Consider the following 15,540-nt stretch of genomic DNA (forward strand, 5'->3'; position numbering starts at 1 on the left):
GTGGACTTCCCAGTCAACATATTACATCTACTGTATCCTTCTGCATATTTACATTCCGGGATGACACTGCCAACAAATGATGTCAACAAATGCACATGGTGAGATGATGGGGCACATGGTTATGTTCGGACAACAAAAGCACATGGCAGCACATGCACATGCTAGGTAGCTGCTAGGTAGGTAGAAGACATATGGTAGTGTGTAGAAATAAACATCACATTCAGACTAGAAGTGAACACTTAACTCCCACATCAAAGTCTGGGGTTTTTTGGACCCATCCACTACCCCTTCCACCTGCCCTGTTGGCTTGCACTCCATAGATTTCACTGTTACCGGCAACTTGATGAGGGTTCTGCCACATTTCATGCGGACTCTACAGTTGTTGTGCAGCCACGTTATCAAGTGACAACGTCCATGCATGTATCATGCAGACATGGCAGGTGCCATCTGGTCATCTGGTGGTGTACTTTACTAGCCTAAACCTAACCTCTGTGACTGTACATTAATAACTGTACATGAAGAATTTGACATCATTCCTGGGGTGCTAATTCATATGAAATCATAGGAACTGTTGTGTATGCATGTTCGTAAAATACCATAAGACCCCTTCAATGAGAATACGTTGAAGTGAGTAACTTGATGTGTAAACTCTTTGTTGAGATAAAACAGATGCTGATACATTTTTCCTTTTGGGACATAACTGTTCACTATTGAAAAAAGATAATAAACTTCAAGATATCCCAAAATATAACTTTATAATGCATTCCTGTTATTGCAATACTAAACATACTGCAAAACATTTATAGATGCATTGATATTGTATTGTGTTCAAAGTGTTGTGATGATATTGTATTATGGGGCCTCAAGTGATTCCCAACTCTCATATTAACTGGAATGGAAAAGCCTTTAACACAGCAATTAAACCATGGGACACAGTCACCACTGAAATAATGATTAATGATTGTGTTTAACGGATAAGCAGCACCTTAAAGCTGTAGCAGTTTTAATAACTGAGTGCAAAGTCAAACCCTGCCTGATTAAGGATTCATTAAGTCATTGCAAAAAAAATAAAATAAAAAACCTTGTTAACTTGTATATGTGTGGTCACTCTGGACACTGCTGTGCCAATATGTAAAGTGCAAAGAAATGGCAACAGTCAATCTTATGTACAGAATCAGAAAACCAAAATATCAGTCCAAACATTAACTGGATTTGTTAAAAGGAGTTTTTCTTTGTTGCATTAGTGTGTGTGTGTGTGTGTGTGTGTGTGTGTGGGAGACCGAGAGAATAGATGGCCCTCTTGACACTTTGCTGTTGCTGGGACTGTGTATTGTGGTAGAAATAGTCGGCCTTTTCAAACATTTATTGCAGTTGCAGTGTTTTACAGCATGTGGGCTCATTTCTCTGGATGGATCCGAATCAGAAACTGAAAAATAAAATAAATCCAAAATAAAAAAACATCATTATAACCTCAAATACTTTCCCATTGCTGCTTTTGAATTGTGTTTGATCCTCCATGTGGAGCTTTAGGAGCTGTCCTTTCAGCACCACACGCTGCAGACAGATGGACATGTCTCTTGTCAGAGAAATGTAACTCCATCTAACATGTAACTGCTTTTTCTCTGTGTAACTATATTTCTGAATATAATGTTTATATTTATTTTATATAAATTGACCTAGGGCTGCCCATAATAAGCTCTTGGGAGAGCCCATGGAGGCCCTGCTTTCTAATTGTCATTAAATACCAATGCTTTGTCACGCCCGTTGGCATATGATATTGATGTCAAAGGCCCATTAGCATCTTTATGAGACACACTGAGCTTTCAGCTAACTCCAACGTAAACCCAGTGAGGGGAGGAGGATGATGGGTCAGACTTTCACCCAAGAGACCACAGTTTGTGATCCTTGTAAAACCAAATATCTATGTACAATGCAAACACCCTCTCTGGAAAACTGTTGCAAAAAGACAAAAAAGGCACAAAATAGTGATAGTTACAGACTCTATTATTCATTCATTCTATAAAACACAATGGGAGATGTCAGTCCGGAGAAATAGACACTGAACCAAGCACAAAACATGTTAATTAATTGTTGCAGAGAACATGTTTAATCATCATGAGAATATGTTTCGTACATGGAAAATGAAGTTGATTATGACTGGATACCAACTGGGTAAAAAGGGCAATTGGTCTGTGGCCCCAGCCTCCCCGAGATCCAAAAAACAGCTCAGTCATCAGAAGAAAATGTTGACAACTCACAGATATGTTACATTTCTACATTTCAAACATATCATATCACTGTTTCTAAAATGACATAGTATATGAGCTGACTTTATCATTGAGAAGTGGAGGAGATGGTTGATGGCGTGTCACCAAAGTGAGCAAGCTGTAGACCACTATTCAAGACTAACATTCAACAAAACCGGTTATTTTGCTCCAAGTCATCATCATAGCTTTTAACCACCCAAATGTGGATGATATTTAGAGAACAATTGTTGTGTTTCCACTGGGGATGGTGAAACAAAAAAGCAGGGTTTTTTTTTTACAGAGACATTGTTGAATTTCCTGTCGAGATAATGCCACGAAATGTGGCTGTTTTTTACGGATACATCACTGTGTTTTCAACCACAATAGTGCAACGAAAGGCTTTGAAAAAACATGAAAAACAGGTGTTCTTTAATAAAGACATCACTATGTTTTCTGCCAGGATAGTGCCCAAAAAAATTGGTTGTTTTTTACTGAGACATTGCTACATAAAATCCAATTGGGTGCGATGAAAAACTGATGTTTTTTGTTTTGTTTTGTTTTTTTTACTAAGACATTGTAGCATTTGCTCTTTTCTAAATAATAAACAAGTGGATTTTGTGCCCAAATACTTCAATCAGAGTGTTGTGTAAACATAAAGAAGCATAGTTTCAATGTACCCACTACATAATAAGGTACAAATGTAAGAAAGCATTGGTTTGCCCAAATGCACAGTGCCAACATTCAGTCCAGCGACTGGGTTGCCAAAATTCCACTTGTTCACTGCATGTCACTTGGTTTTGCTCCAGGTTTTGTTTTTGTGTTTTTTTGTAATTTGCAGGGTGGGTCCTGAGTGAAAATATGCCTTAATATAATTCATTACTTTACATTATGCTCTGATAGTGCTTATTTTTAAATATTTTAGATCAGGGGGATCGATAGGCACAGTAGACACTTTTTACCCCAGAGCTTCCTAATGGGTTAATCCGGCCATGAATCCTTTGAGTTCAGAAATCTACAGCTAAAAAAACATGCTGTGTATCAAACAAATCGTGCTGTATATCAGGTAACTGTGGCAGATACTGAGACAGGCTGGAAAAAGGACAAGAGAGCATAAAAGAGACCTGGAGACTGATAACGCCATTGATTCAAGAGACAGGAAAGAAAGTGCGTATTTGCTCTCACTCACTCACACACACGTGCATGCATGCGCACACACACACACACACACACACACACACACACACACACACACACCACTGGACCTCAGGGTCGGACCATTATCAAACAGTCTCTGCCTTCCTTTGCTATACTTCAGACTAGAAGGCTGTCCCATTGATCTCTGCTCTAATCCATACCTGTGACAGGTGATCGATGAGGCAGGTCATCTCAATAACGGCGACCCTCTGGCTCGCCATCAAGTCTGACAAAGCAGGCAGGTAGGAAACAGCCAGCAGGGGAAACGCAAGGAGCATGGAGGACAAAAGAAACAAACCCTCCTCCTTTGTTGTGTTAAACTGTGTTTGCATGTGTCTCCATGTTTTTCCTCTAAACTCGGGGCTTTCCTCGCGCTGCTAGCCGCTGTGTTACACACTCTTACAGCACATTGTTTATTGCACCACGTTGCATCATGCTCAGCCTGTTGCCAGGCCTGAGTGTGTCCCAGTCGGGCACAATGAGTGACAATGCATATCGATCAGGTCCATGTGGAGGAAGGTAAGCAAATGATTCCACGTTGAACGGTAGCTGTAAATATTTGATTAAAATGAAAATGTCCTCCTTTTATCACTGTCAGTGTTTCAGGATTGTTGTGAAATATGTGAAAATCTTCCTGATTTTATAACACACAATACAGTGATTCGTGTCACTTTGATTAAAGTCGCACAATAAATCTGAACAGTGCCGTTCAAATATGCAAAGTTATTCATCATTAGTGTGATTAATGAAGGGCTGAGTAACTCCAATCTGTCCTTTTTGTCAGTAACATACTTTGTTAACCATTTGTTAGTTTCTGCAGCCGTTTGATTTCCAACAGACGGATTACCTGTAAAGAGCCAGAACACCATGGGAGCAATACAAATGCAGTCAGACAGGCAGTGATTGACTGATGTGCTTTGAGTCAGTGGGGGAGCAGCTCAATAATGATCTGATCGATCAAAAGAAAAAAAAAACAGATAACAGAAAAGTGTGCAGCTCCTGCGATGCATTTAAACAAGCTGACTGAAATGTTTGCTTTGTCAGAATAACTACAAAATGAGAAGATTAAATACAGTCAGTGATGGCTGTCTGAGCAAACGTGTTTGCTTGTTATGGAATGAAATACAACAGAATGAAATGCTTAATGGCCGTGAGGGTGATATGACGCACATGCATGCACACAAGTGTCCACGTAGACACGCGTAAACACGCACACACACACACACACACACACACACAGTGTCCTCTGCTGGAGAAACACAAGAACTCACTGCACACAGACCTGGAAACAGATGTGGGAAAAAGCACACAAGGACCTTTCCATGACCAGGTTTGATTTTCAGCTTGTCACACACAGCCCAGCTTGCTCTATTTGTCATCACACCGAGCAGCTAAACATAACATGCAGCCTTTGATACCGTCCTGATATAAGAGCAGAGCACCAGGTGGTTGTTGACTCTGCTGATATTTTTTGGGGATGGAAGAGAGAAAATACCTGAGCCAGTCATGCAGCGTGTTTTTGTCAGTTGCATGTCAGCATGAGTTGATTCACCAGGCAATGCTGGAAATGCTAAACCAGTCTCAGGACTGTTACCTCGGCAACAAGCCATGCATGGCAGAAGAACGATGTTGTGAGAGAAAAAAGATGAGGAGCCCATCGAGGAGCTCTGACACTCTTAAAGTGATAGGTCACCCTCAAAAAATCCTTTTACTGTATACAAAGCACAGACAGACACACACACACACACACACACACACACACACACACACACACACACACACACACACACACACACACACAGAGAGAGAGAGAGAGAGAGCAATATTTAACCATCCTGACATTAACTGTTATGTTCCCCTCACTTTATTATTCTTCTTAATAAAGGCTCACTAAACTTACAGTACCATCATTCTATGGTGGCCTTAATTCATCCTGTCAAATTAAATATTCATACTTTGAGGGTACATTATCTGTATTCAGAATATGTTACGGAGTGGATTAATATACGGAGGAGGAGCATACTAAGAAGTACGTGATGAGCTATTACATTAACTCTGTTACAGACAGGGAACGGTTAACATGGCTGAAATTAAAAATGGCAAATATTAGCCTCTTGGTCACTTCAAATAAATGCAACCACTGATTTCCGGTGGCAAAGCCAATTTGCATCTTTACATGGAGTTCAACTTTGGTGGTAAGAATATAAAAAATTTACCTTTAACATCATTATTTTCCTGTAACTATACCGTAAAAGTTCAAATATAAGCCTAGTCCTACTTATACATTCAGTCCCTTTAACTAGCAGGGTGTGGTAAAATGGTAAATGGGCGGTACTTATACAGCGCGTGTTATTGACCACTCAAAGCACTTTCACACTACATTGTCACATTCACACACACATTCACACACTGGCTACTGTCCAAGGTGCCACCTGCTACTCAGTAATCATTCACACACACGCACACTTTGATGACGCAGCATCGGAAGCAATTCCGGGTTCAGTATCTTGCCCAAGGATACTTCGACATGTTGCCTGGAGGAGCCGGGGATCGAACCACAGACCTTACCATTAGAGGACAACCCACTCTTCCTCAGAGCCACAGCCGCCCCGTGGCAACACATTTTGACAAAAAAATGCATGTCTCAATTAGAGGCCAAGTAACCATTTTATACATTCAAAGAACTTGTATAAAAAGTTCTGGGTTGTAAACTATCCACTGGAGATAACATTAATTAGTTGCTTAGATCAGATGCTGGTATATGTTTAAACTTTTGTCATTATGGACATGCTACACACATGGCTAGCTTAGTAAGATTCTCTACAAATCAGTCACAGTTAATTTTACTGAAACCCTAAGCACAAAAGAAGCAAGAGAGATGCAAAAAGAAGGTTTAAATAAACAATTTGTATTTCTCATCTTCACTAAGTGACAGTTTTGAGTGAGAAGCGATCGTCACTCGCCTGCATTTGCATGTGTGGGTGTGCCCTTTGGTGCGCTAATGAGGCAACACCCACTCTAAGTTTTTTATTTTAATATGCTGTTTTAAAACAGAAATTATCTCTGCACACTCACAGATGTTTGACACCACTTCAGAAATCCTCTCTGGCCATACTAACATGTCTGAAAATGCATCACATGACCACTCAGGCACACTGAGCATGCGCATGCTGATGTAAACACGATGCAGTTGGTTGCCTGACATTAGTTACAGAAAAAATCATGGAGATGGCGAAAAGTAATGAGAGATTTTGGTGAAAATGTTCACCAAAGAAACATGCTGCAGTGTCAAACAGACTGAGAGTTGTTGCAAAGCAAATACAGCAACATGCCAGAGCGGTACCAGCCAAAAGCATTATCTATCGCCGCAGAAAGCCACGAACATGAGAAAAGAGTGGCCAACCCACACATCAAGGATGAAATCACAACAGGTATGACAACCTCTTACACAATTATTAGCTATTGTTTGGCTTGACATGTCATGACTGATAAGAACTAATTGGGAAGTGAATATGAGTGTGCCATCATTTTTTTAAAGTTTCCATTTATGGCCATCAATAGAAAATGCCACCATGAAGTTTGAAATAATAATGAAATAATCTCTGCAGCATTTTCAAAGGTTTCCGTTTTATAGAGCAAAACACTAAAGTACTGTGAAGGCGGGACGTAAGCCTAGCAATGGTTATGTGTTTAAAAGAAATACGTATTACTTTGAATACAGCCTGAGTCAATGACATGTTGATAAAACCCATGGATGAATTAAGACAGGGGAATAACACAGATTCTCAGATTTCATTGGACTAAATTAATTCTGATAATATAAAGATATAAAGAGTCTTTTGGAGGTATTTGTGACAAATATTTATTTATCATTAGATGGATTTACTGTTTTACAGCCATTTTTCTGTCATTATTGTGTACAGGAAAAAGGTTTTTTTTAGGGCTGATGCGTGTCATATGATCCATCAATTGTGGCTTCACAGCCCTGTTCCTGTCCTGGAGGCTTGCACTGAAACATCTAGAATGGAATGCAGCTATTGAAGGACAGGTTCACATTTTTTCAACAAAGTGATGAGGGACAAAATCCCCAGTCCTCAGTCAGTAAAATGTGTGTATTCACAAATGTATGTGAAGTTATTCTGAAGCTTCAGCAGTCTCATTTTTACAATTTAAAGATATTTTTTGGGTGTTTTTGCCTGTAATTGTCAGGAAAGCACAAGTATGAAGGAGAGGGGGGAGAGAGAGAGAGGGGATGACATACAGCAAAGGGCCGAGGCCGGAATCGAACTCGTGGCCACTGCAGCGAGGACACAGCCTCTATACATTTACAATTTCACTCTGTCCACTCTCTATCCACTGAGCCAACAGGCCCCCCTTATTTACACAATTTAAGTGAGTATCTTCTAAAGTTAAAGTATTTTTAGCATAAAATTCCCTCTTCTCTTTGTAAGATTCAAATAAATTCTGAACAAATTGGTAAAAAAAATTCAGCTTAATGTTAGATAACATAAAAATCTTAAAAACCAGAGGCAAATACACTCTTATTAATAGATTATCAGATAAAATTCTTTTCTTTATTTTTATTATTTAATAACTGACAAAATGTCAGATAGACCAAACAAACATCAAGACAAAAACACAAAGTGTGTAAAGTGTATGGATGCATCTAAACTGGATCTAAACGATTTGAGTTTGTTCAAATAAAGTGTGTACAATGTGTTACAATTCAGTAAAAAAAAAAAAAAAAAGAATCACACAGAAGCTTCAAAGTGGTCAGCAGGAAGTAAAGCGCCGGAGTGTTTGATTGACAGGTGCGGTGCAGAAACACCTCAGCTCGAGGCGCTGAGCTCCACAGATGGAGACAGATAAAAGTTCACTCAGAGTTCATGCTATCGGCTGCCAGATGATCTCACCGTTACACCGCGCGATGGCTACATCTCCTGCTTTTGACCTCCTCTTGTATCTTATATAACTCAATAGATGAATCACAGGCATATTTAGCTTCTAAAAATTAAAAGGTCACTCTCATGACCTTGCCGATTCTATTTATGAAGCGGGAGTATTCTGCACTCACTGTTGCTAATTTCCCTCAGGTTACCAAGGAAACTAAAGCGAGTGCAATTCAACAGTCCTCAGTGTTTTGCTGGTCATATTGCGTCTGCCATCTTCAGCTGCAGAGTTTCTACAATAATTCTCTTTTTATCCACGGCTAAATTTAACTGCCGAGCCTGTGTACAAACAGCAGAGAGCTAAACGTGGGCTCTCACACCTGGTTTCTAACTGCACGCTGTCACAGCTCAGGATCAGTCACGATACAGAAGACACACACAATCTGGAACATTACTATCTGAAATGAGATTTTAGATTTGGAACCTGTAGGTGTGCAGTTTTTCACATCGTTATTAAAATAGAAAAAAGCTGATAAAGCACTATTGTTTGGTGTATTTACGGGAGTATATTTTATTTACCTTATGAATGATATAAGAAGATGAGTGCCAGCACATCTTTCAAATAACCAAAGTGACAGAGGTACATTCATGTTGTAAGCTGTACCATGGTGCATAATGAGTCATCACTTGTTTTTGGGGAAAACATGTATTGGCATGATACTGAAAAATACTGAGGAAAAAGCTTGAAATTGTGGCAGTGGTGGCAGAATACATTTTTTTGACATGTATAATACATTTTTAAAATGTATTCTGTACACATTAACTGCACACATCTGTGCACAGACATTAACATTACACATTCATATTTTTTAAAAATTTTTAACTTCCCTCTCTTTGTGATTTAAAAGTTAACCTGAGAAAAAATTATGTAAACTTTTGAATTTCAGTCCATTGAACAGTATGAACCGAACCATAGCTCAGATGATGCATAACTATGAGGACACTGAAGTGATGTCCCCTTTTTTATTTATGAAAAATCAAGAATTTTAAACACCCGTGGGGTTTGTATCTTTACCCTTTTCTCAATACAATTAGCATGTTTATGCAGAATTTTTTGAACACTGGAAAACACATTGAAATAAACACACAAAAAACACAACTCCTATGCTTTTGCCTAGAGACTATTTAGAAGTACAGTAAGTAAATATCTAGATATTTAGTTGTATATATTTATACGTATGCTGATTGGGTAACACCTCTGACAGCAAACGAGAGTAAATATATCTCAAAGGCCGTTGCATGCCACTTCACACCATTTCAAGAAATATGTCATTCAGCCTGGAAACCACAGAAAAACGGCCAACACTATCTATCTCAAACTTAGTGCAGACTAATTTGGGACGATGTTTGAGTGCTGCTTGGTTAGAGACGGATAGAATTTGTGGCTGTGATGATAAAGACTCACAGAGGTTACTGACTGAAACATCATAGCTTTACACCAGAAAAGGGGCAAAAATGAGCATGAGGTGTCATGTTTCCATCTCTGCTGAATGGAGCTGGAGCTGGTTAATACCTGTGACTGCTGCAGAGTTATTGGTTGCAGGAATGAAAGCTGACTGTAACCATTCCAACTGAAGACAAGTCCAGATATTAGTCTGTATTATTATTATTATTATTATTATTTGTCCAATGGGAAAGGAGCTTTACAGTTACACACTACAAAAAAATATGGATTTCACAGGGTTATTCCTATGTATTTAGGGACTATACTTCATTTCTTAGAGTATGGGGGGGGTATATATATATATATATATATGCATATGTTTTATTGTTTAAATATCATGATCCCTCTGGGAGCTTCAAATATTTTCTTTGAGCCCCCCTGAGTGACTGGGGTATTTAAATATGAAGGAATACTCCCTCCCCAGTGCTTAAAAAGTTATTTGAAGTGCTTCCCCTGTTTTGCACCACCCTCTCCCCTAATATAAATAACAAACAGTCCCTTAGATGTACTAAATATACTTGAATGTGACAACTTTACGGCCAACAAAAAAATCAATAAAGAACTAGGCCTGGGTGTCAATATTATTGCTTATATGATAAATTACTTTTTGTAATATAAATATGCTTGGGCCTTTTTTGTTCAACACATAGAACTTAAGACTTATTAATTAATTTAATATAAAATATCCGAATAATAGTTTGCACAGGCAGCCTTGGACTCATGACCTTTTCTACAGCAATACTTCACTCTTTATACAGCATTTGAAATGTACTTATACAGGGTAATGATGATGAATTATGAAGTAGTAATAGTAAAGAATAGGTGATATGTAGATTTCCACTTTCTGCTGTACAATCCAGCCACTACAACTCTATCAGCCACTAGATGGCACTGAAGGTTTAACTCTTTCATTCTGTTCTGCGCTCCTAAACCAGTGGGTACACTCCAAGGATAAATGTATTTTAATTAAGAACATCCTAAATGGGTTTTTATTTTTTATTTTTATTGTAATTATTTTGATTTTTGTGGTCTTCATCATCCATCTCTGATTTCAACAGTCATTAGGGTTCTTGTTAAGGGAGATCAGTTCCTCCTAATATGCCTCCTGTGACATCCTTTTATTGAAGTCATTTCTCTCTTTGCAGCTTTTCATATTTCTCTGCCAGCTGTACAATTGTTTTTCTCTCCTTATTGCACAGAAAAAATGATTAGTGTTTTGTAAATATAGCTTTGTGTTCATAGATCCCTCTTAATCATGAAATGTTTAAGCAAACTGGTGGGAAATAAAAGCAACCGTGTGGTCAACTTTTAATGTAAAATGCTGTGAGAGGGGGAAAAAATCTATTAATGTTTTATACTATTGTTACAGTCTGTGCATGACATGTCCATTATTTGAGAATTACAGCTTACTGTGCTTGACTGTTATTTATCAGATCTTAAGTACTGCTTTTATCGTTCCACTTCAATTTCTCTCAACCAGAAAACACATTTGTATTTGCCTTAATGAGTTCTGTTGTTTACTTAAAAGCCTGAAAGTCGAACAGTCCGACTGTTTCACTTCTGCCTGTTTAGTTTCAACACCTGTGCTGGTGGAGAAAACATCTGCATCTGCATCTCATTATGTATATGAGCCCCTGTGAAAATCACTTGACTGTATTATTTAAAAAATACAAACATATCCATATGTGATTCTTACTCAGTAATAACTACATACTTAAAAAGCCACTTTAGACTGCATCTTACTCATCAACGTACAAGCAGTTGCTTATTTAGGCTGCAATGTGCGCCCAATATCATACTTCTTTTAACTCTGGCTTGGTCTCCACCCAATGCCAAATGCTCCTCTATGTTCACCAGCTAGTCACTAACTTTGTCTGTCTGCTGTTTGATGATTAGCCAGTAGTGCACAGTAGGTTTATCAGAAATGTTTCACTAAAAAACTGCTGCCAGAAGTTAATAAGAGGACTCGGAGTAAACTAAAACAGTAAGATTACATTTTTCCTCTCCTTCACATGTGACACGTTCTCACATGTTGCCGCTCTGCACTGCACTTCCGTGTCTACATATTATGTTTAAAGTATCCTTCTGCATCTGCTGTTTATGTTCCAGGATGCCGCTACCGTGATGTTGACATGGGATGACATGGCCTGTGTTTTTATTTAGGCAACAAAGGCTCATGGCAACCAACACCAGAACGTCAACAAACGCACATGCTGGCTCGGATGGTTAGGATTTGGGGAAGAAGGCGCATGGTAAAGTGTGGGGGAAAAAAGCATCATATTCAGACAAAAAGCAGTAGACTCCTGCGTGAAAGTCCGTTCTTTTTTAACCTTCAACCTCCCCTCCTGCCTTATTGGTGCCCTGTCGCTCCTTATATTACATTGTTGCCGGCAGCATTTCAACCTGATGCTGTCTTGTGGCGTATTAAGTGCAAGCGACAGAAGTGTTTTGGCGTTGGGATTGTACACTGAAAGCACTGTCAAAGCGGTGGCATTTCAAAATCCAGTTCTAATATAAATATATTGATTAGTTTAGCTTTAATTGTCTGTGTGAATCAGTGGACAGAGAGATGGACCTGCACTTTGAGTCTAATATGTATATTAAGTGGATCTATAATTAGCATGACCATTTGTCAAGAGATAAAGCGAGCTTTGTCATTATGCCATTTTTCCTCAGTTTTTGGTGGCAGGATGCCAGAAGTAGTCACCAGCCTCACATGTGATGAGCTGTGACAAAAAACTGGCAAGCGATCCCACCAGCTGCTCTTTTCCATGGACACGGGGAGGGGAACGCGAGGCTTTTGGCTCTGTCTCCTCTACTGGTCTTGTTATCCACTTTTGCAGTTTGCAGTGACATTATGAACAACTTAATACTACAGAAAACTGTTATTTCTTAGACCTCTGTTGATAAACTGAGAAAACAGGCAAAATACCTGCAGTCCAGTGAAATTTAGCCCCTATATGTCCAACCTCTGAATTTTATAACAATATTTTTTATTGGTTTCAAATGCACATAAAAGAAAAATATGCACATCAATGTACAACTATACATCCCCTCTCAGCCACACCCTCAGACAATAAAATAAAATAAAATAAAATAAAATAAACAATGACAATGACAATAATTACAATAATAATAAGATTATAAATCATCTGAAATGCATAAATGAATTGGATTATATATTATGATAAATAAATAAAATAATAATTAAATAGAAATAAAAATACATTTAATTTTAAAAAAGAATAGTAAGTAATGTAACAAACATCAAATTAATTAAATAAAATGAGATTTAAAAAAAAAACTTTCTTGAGAATGAGTCCCAAACACAAACAAACTCCTTCTGTTTACCTTCAGCTATATAAGTCAACCTCTCCAGCCCAAGACACATAATCAACGCCTTTTTCCATATTCCAAGTGATGGTGGTTCTACATTTTTCCAACATAAAGCAATCATTATTTTTGAATGGAGAAGTCCACAATCAACCTCTGAATTGCATAATACATGTCTTGCTTACAGGCTCAAGCCTCCCCTGTTAACGCTAACAAGACCTGAGTCAGGCAATCAATTTTTTTAAATGTATTTCCTGTTAACTCGGTCAACATCTGCACTTGGTCTTCCCTACACACGCTTATCAGATCAGCCCTCTATCGAGCCCGCATGCTTTTAGCTAAATGCAGCACGCAGCTTATCCGACGTTCTTTGCCAGAAAATAGTTTAATGTAATCACTATATCATGACATGGAGCTTCCAGCTGTCTCTGCTACTTTGCTGCCACATTTACCGACAACATGGCTACTTTTCTGCTGAGACATTACTGTAAGTTTTGAAAGCAGCAGAACAGAGACTTATAGGGTCGATATTTGCTGTATTTCTGTCAAGCTTATTGAAAAATAGTTTTTAATGATGACCTGTTATGAAACTAGCTCAGGTGCTCAACTTTAAAGCTGAACAAAGCAATAAATGTATAGAAACATTGTGTCATTATGCAGGCCTAATGTTGAAGGTGCTGCTTCAAGTGACGAAACCGCAAAGACGAAAGCATCAAAAAGTTGTGTTTACTGTATTCACGATAAGAGTTCGCCCGTTGTTACATTCACAACCTTGTAAGTGGAAATTTCTGGAAAGCTCCAACGTTATGATGGTAATATTTTGTAATTTTGGTTTTATAGTTTTTCTTCATAATTCTATAGGCTAACAGTCTTAGAAAAATACTGCTATTGTAGAGGTGTAAGTTAGTGAGGATGGACCCCAGTGCGTTTATTTTAATGACTGCTGATAAAATTAATTAATGAAAAAGTGTGCATATGGACCACAATTGATTCATTTTTTCACTTTAGTGGCATTTAACAATAGTAGACAACTAAGCTTTCCAGTAACTGTGTATTATTATTGTACTGAAGTTAACATATATTTTGCGTATTATCTGTCTTTTTTTTTTCTCTTTTCTTGTTGATTTATGTGGTATGTGGTCTGTGCATTATTGTTTGTTTTGGCTGTTTTGCTCCTTTTTAGTTTTGTTATACTGTGGATGAATATGTTTATATGTTTTATTTTCTGTCTGTTACTTTTTTGTGTAAACATAAAACAATAAAAAATAATTTGATCATAAAAAGAAAACATTATTTCATATTACACTCAACAGCACCAGGGAAGGCAGTCTGCAATACATGCAAAGAAAGTGTCAACATTGGAGGATTTTTACTTCAAAAATCTTTAAGGAGCAATTTTTGTTTATTCATTTTTTTTATGCAAATTTTCACTGAACTTGACAAAAAAAGCTATAGGGAACTTGCTGTGTATGATGTTGAAAGTGTAAGTATGGATTAGACATTTACTAAAGGCATTTAAACAAAGTTTTGTGTTGGAGTTTGTTATAGTCCAAATTCTAAATTTCGACAGAAATGTTTTCATTTTTATTGCAAATGCACATGGATTCCAAATATCGGTTATAGGTCTCATTAAGTACTAATAATAGGTATCGGTACCGGTGTCGTGCCAAAAAAGTGGTCTGCCAGTAACTGATTACCGTGCGCGGGAGCGCGCGCAGCCTGTTAAAGCTGTATCGCCCAGTATTCACGTCTTCAGCTGCTCTCACGTGGATCAGACAGTCATAGCAAGTAAATACACATAACGTTATGTCCGTGCTAACAGCTTAGGTATGTCTTTGTGAAACTTTAATGTTTCTTGAAACCCTATATTTACGTTATTGCGATTTATAGTTTGATCAGGCATGACTTTTACATACATTACTTTTTTTTATAGACAATACTGTTATTTCCGTTTTTTGTATCTGTTTAATATGTCTAAAGTCATGTTTATATTTGTTAAGTAGTCTATCATACTTTATGGATGGGTAAGGTCCACACAAACAATGAAACAGGTGCTCAGCCATGACCTGACATCAAAATAACAAGCTTTGAAACAGGGGCATGGTGGCCCAACACACACACACACACCCAAATCCCCTTGAAAACGCTTGTACTCACCTATTTCAGTGCTTTTGTCTCTGACTGGTTAGACCTGCAAACGAAAATATGTTAACATAACGGTTAATGCTATGAACAGCTAGCATCTACCATGCTATCTGTTAGCTTTACATGATTATTTATAAACTGGCTATGCACCTGGTAGAGACATTAATAGACTACGGCTTAGCCGTACACAATACATGTATGCTTTGTCTTAAAATTTTCATCAAACACA

This window comes from Plectropomus leopardus, chromosome 8 (assembly GCF_026936395.1).
Source record: "Plectropomus leopardus strain MGB_pleo_1.0 chromosome 8, ASM2693639v1, whole genome shotgun sequence".
Taxonomy (NCBI): Eukaryota; Metazoa; Chordata; class Actinopteri; order Perciformes; family Serranidae; genus Plectropomus; species Plectropomus leopardus.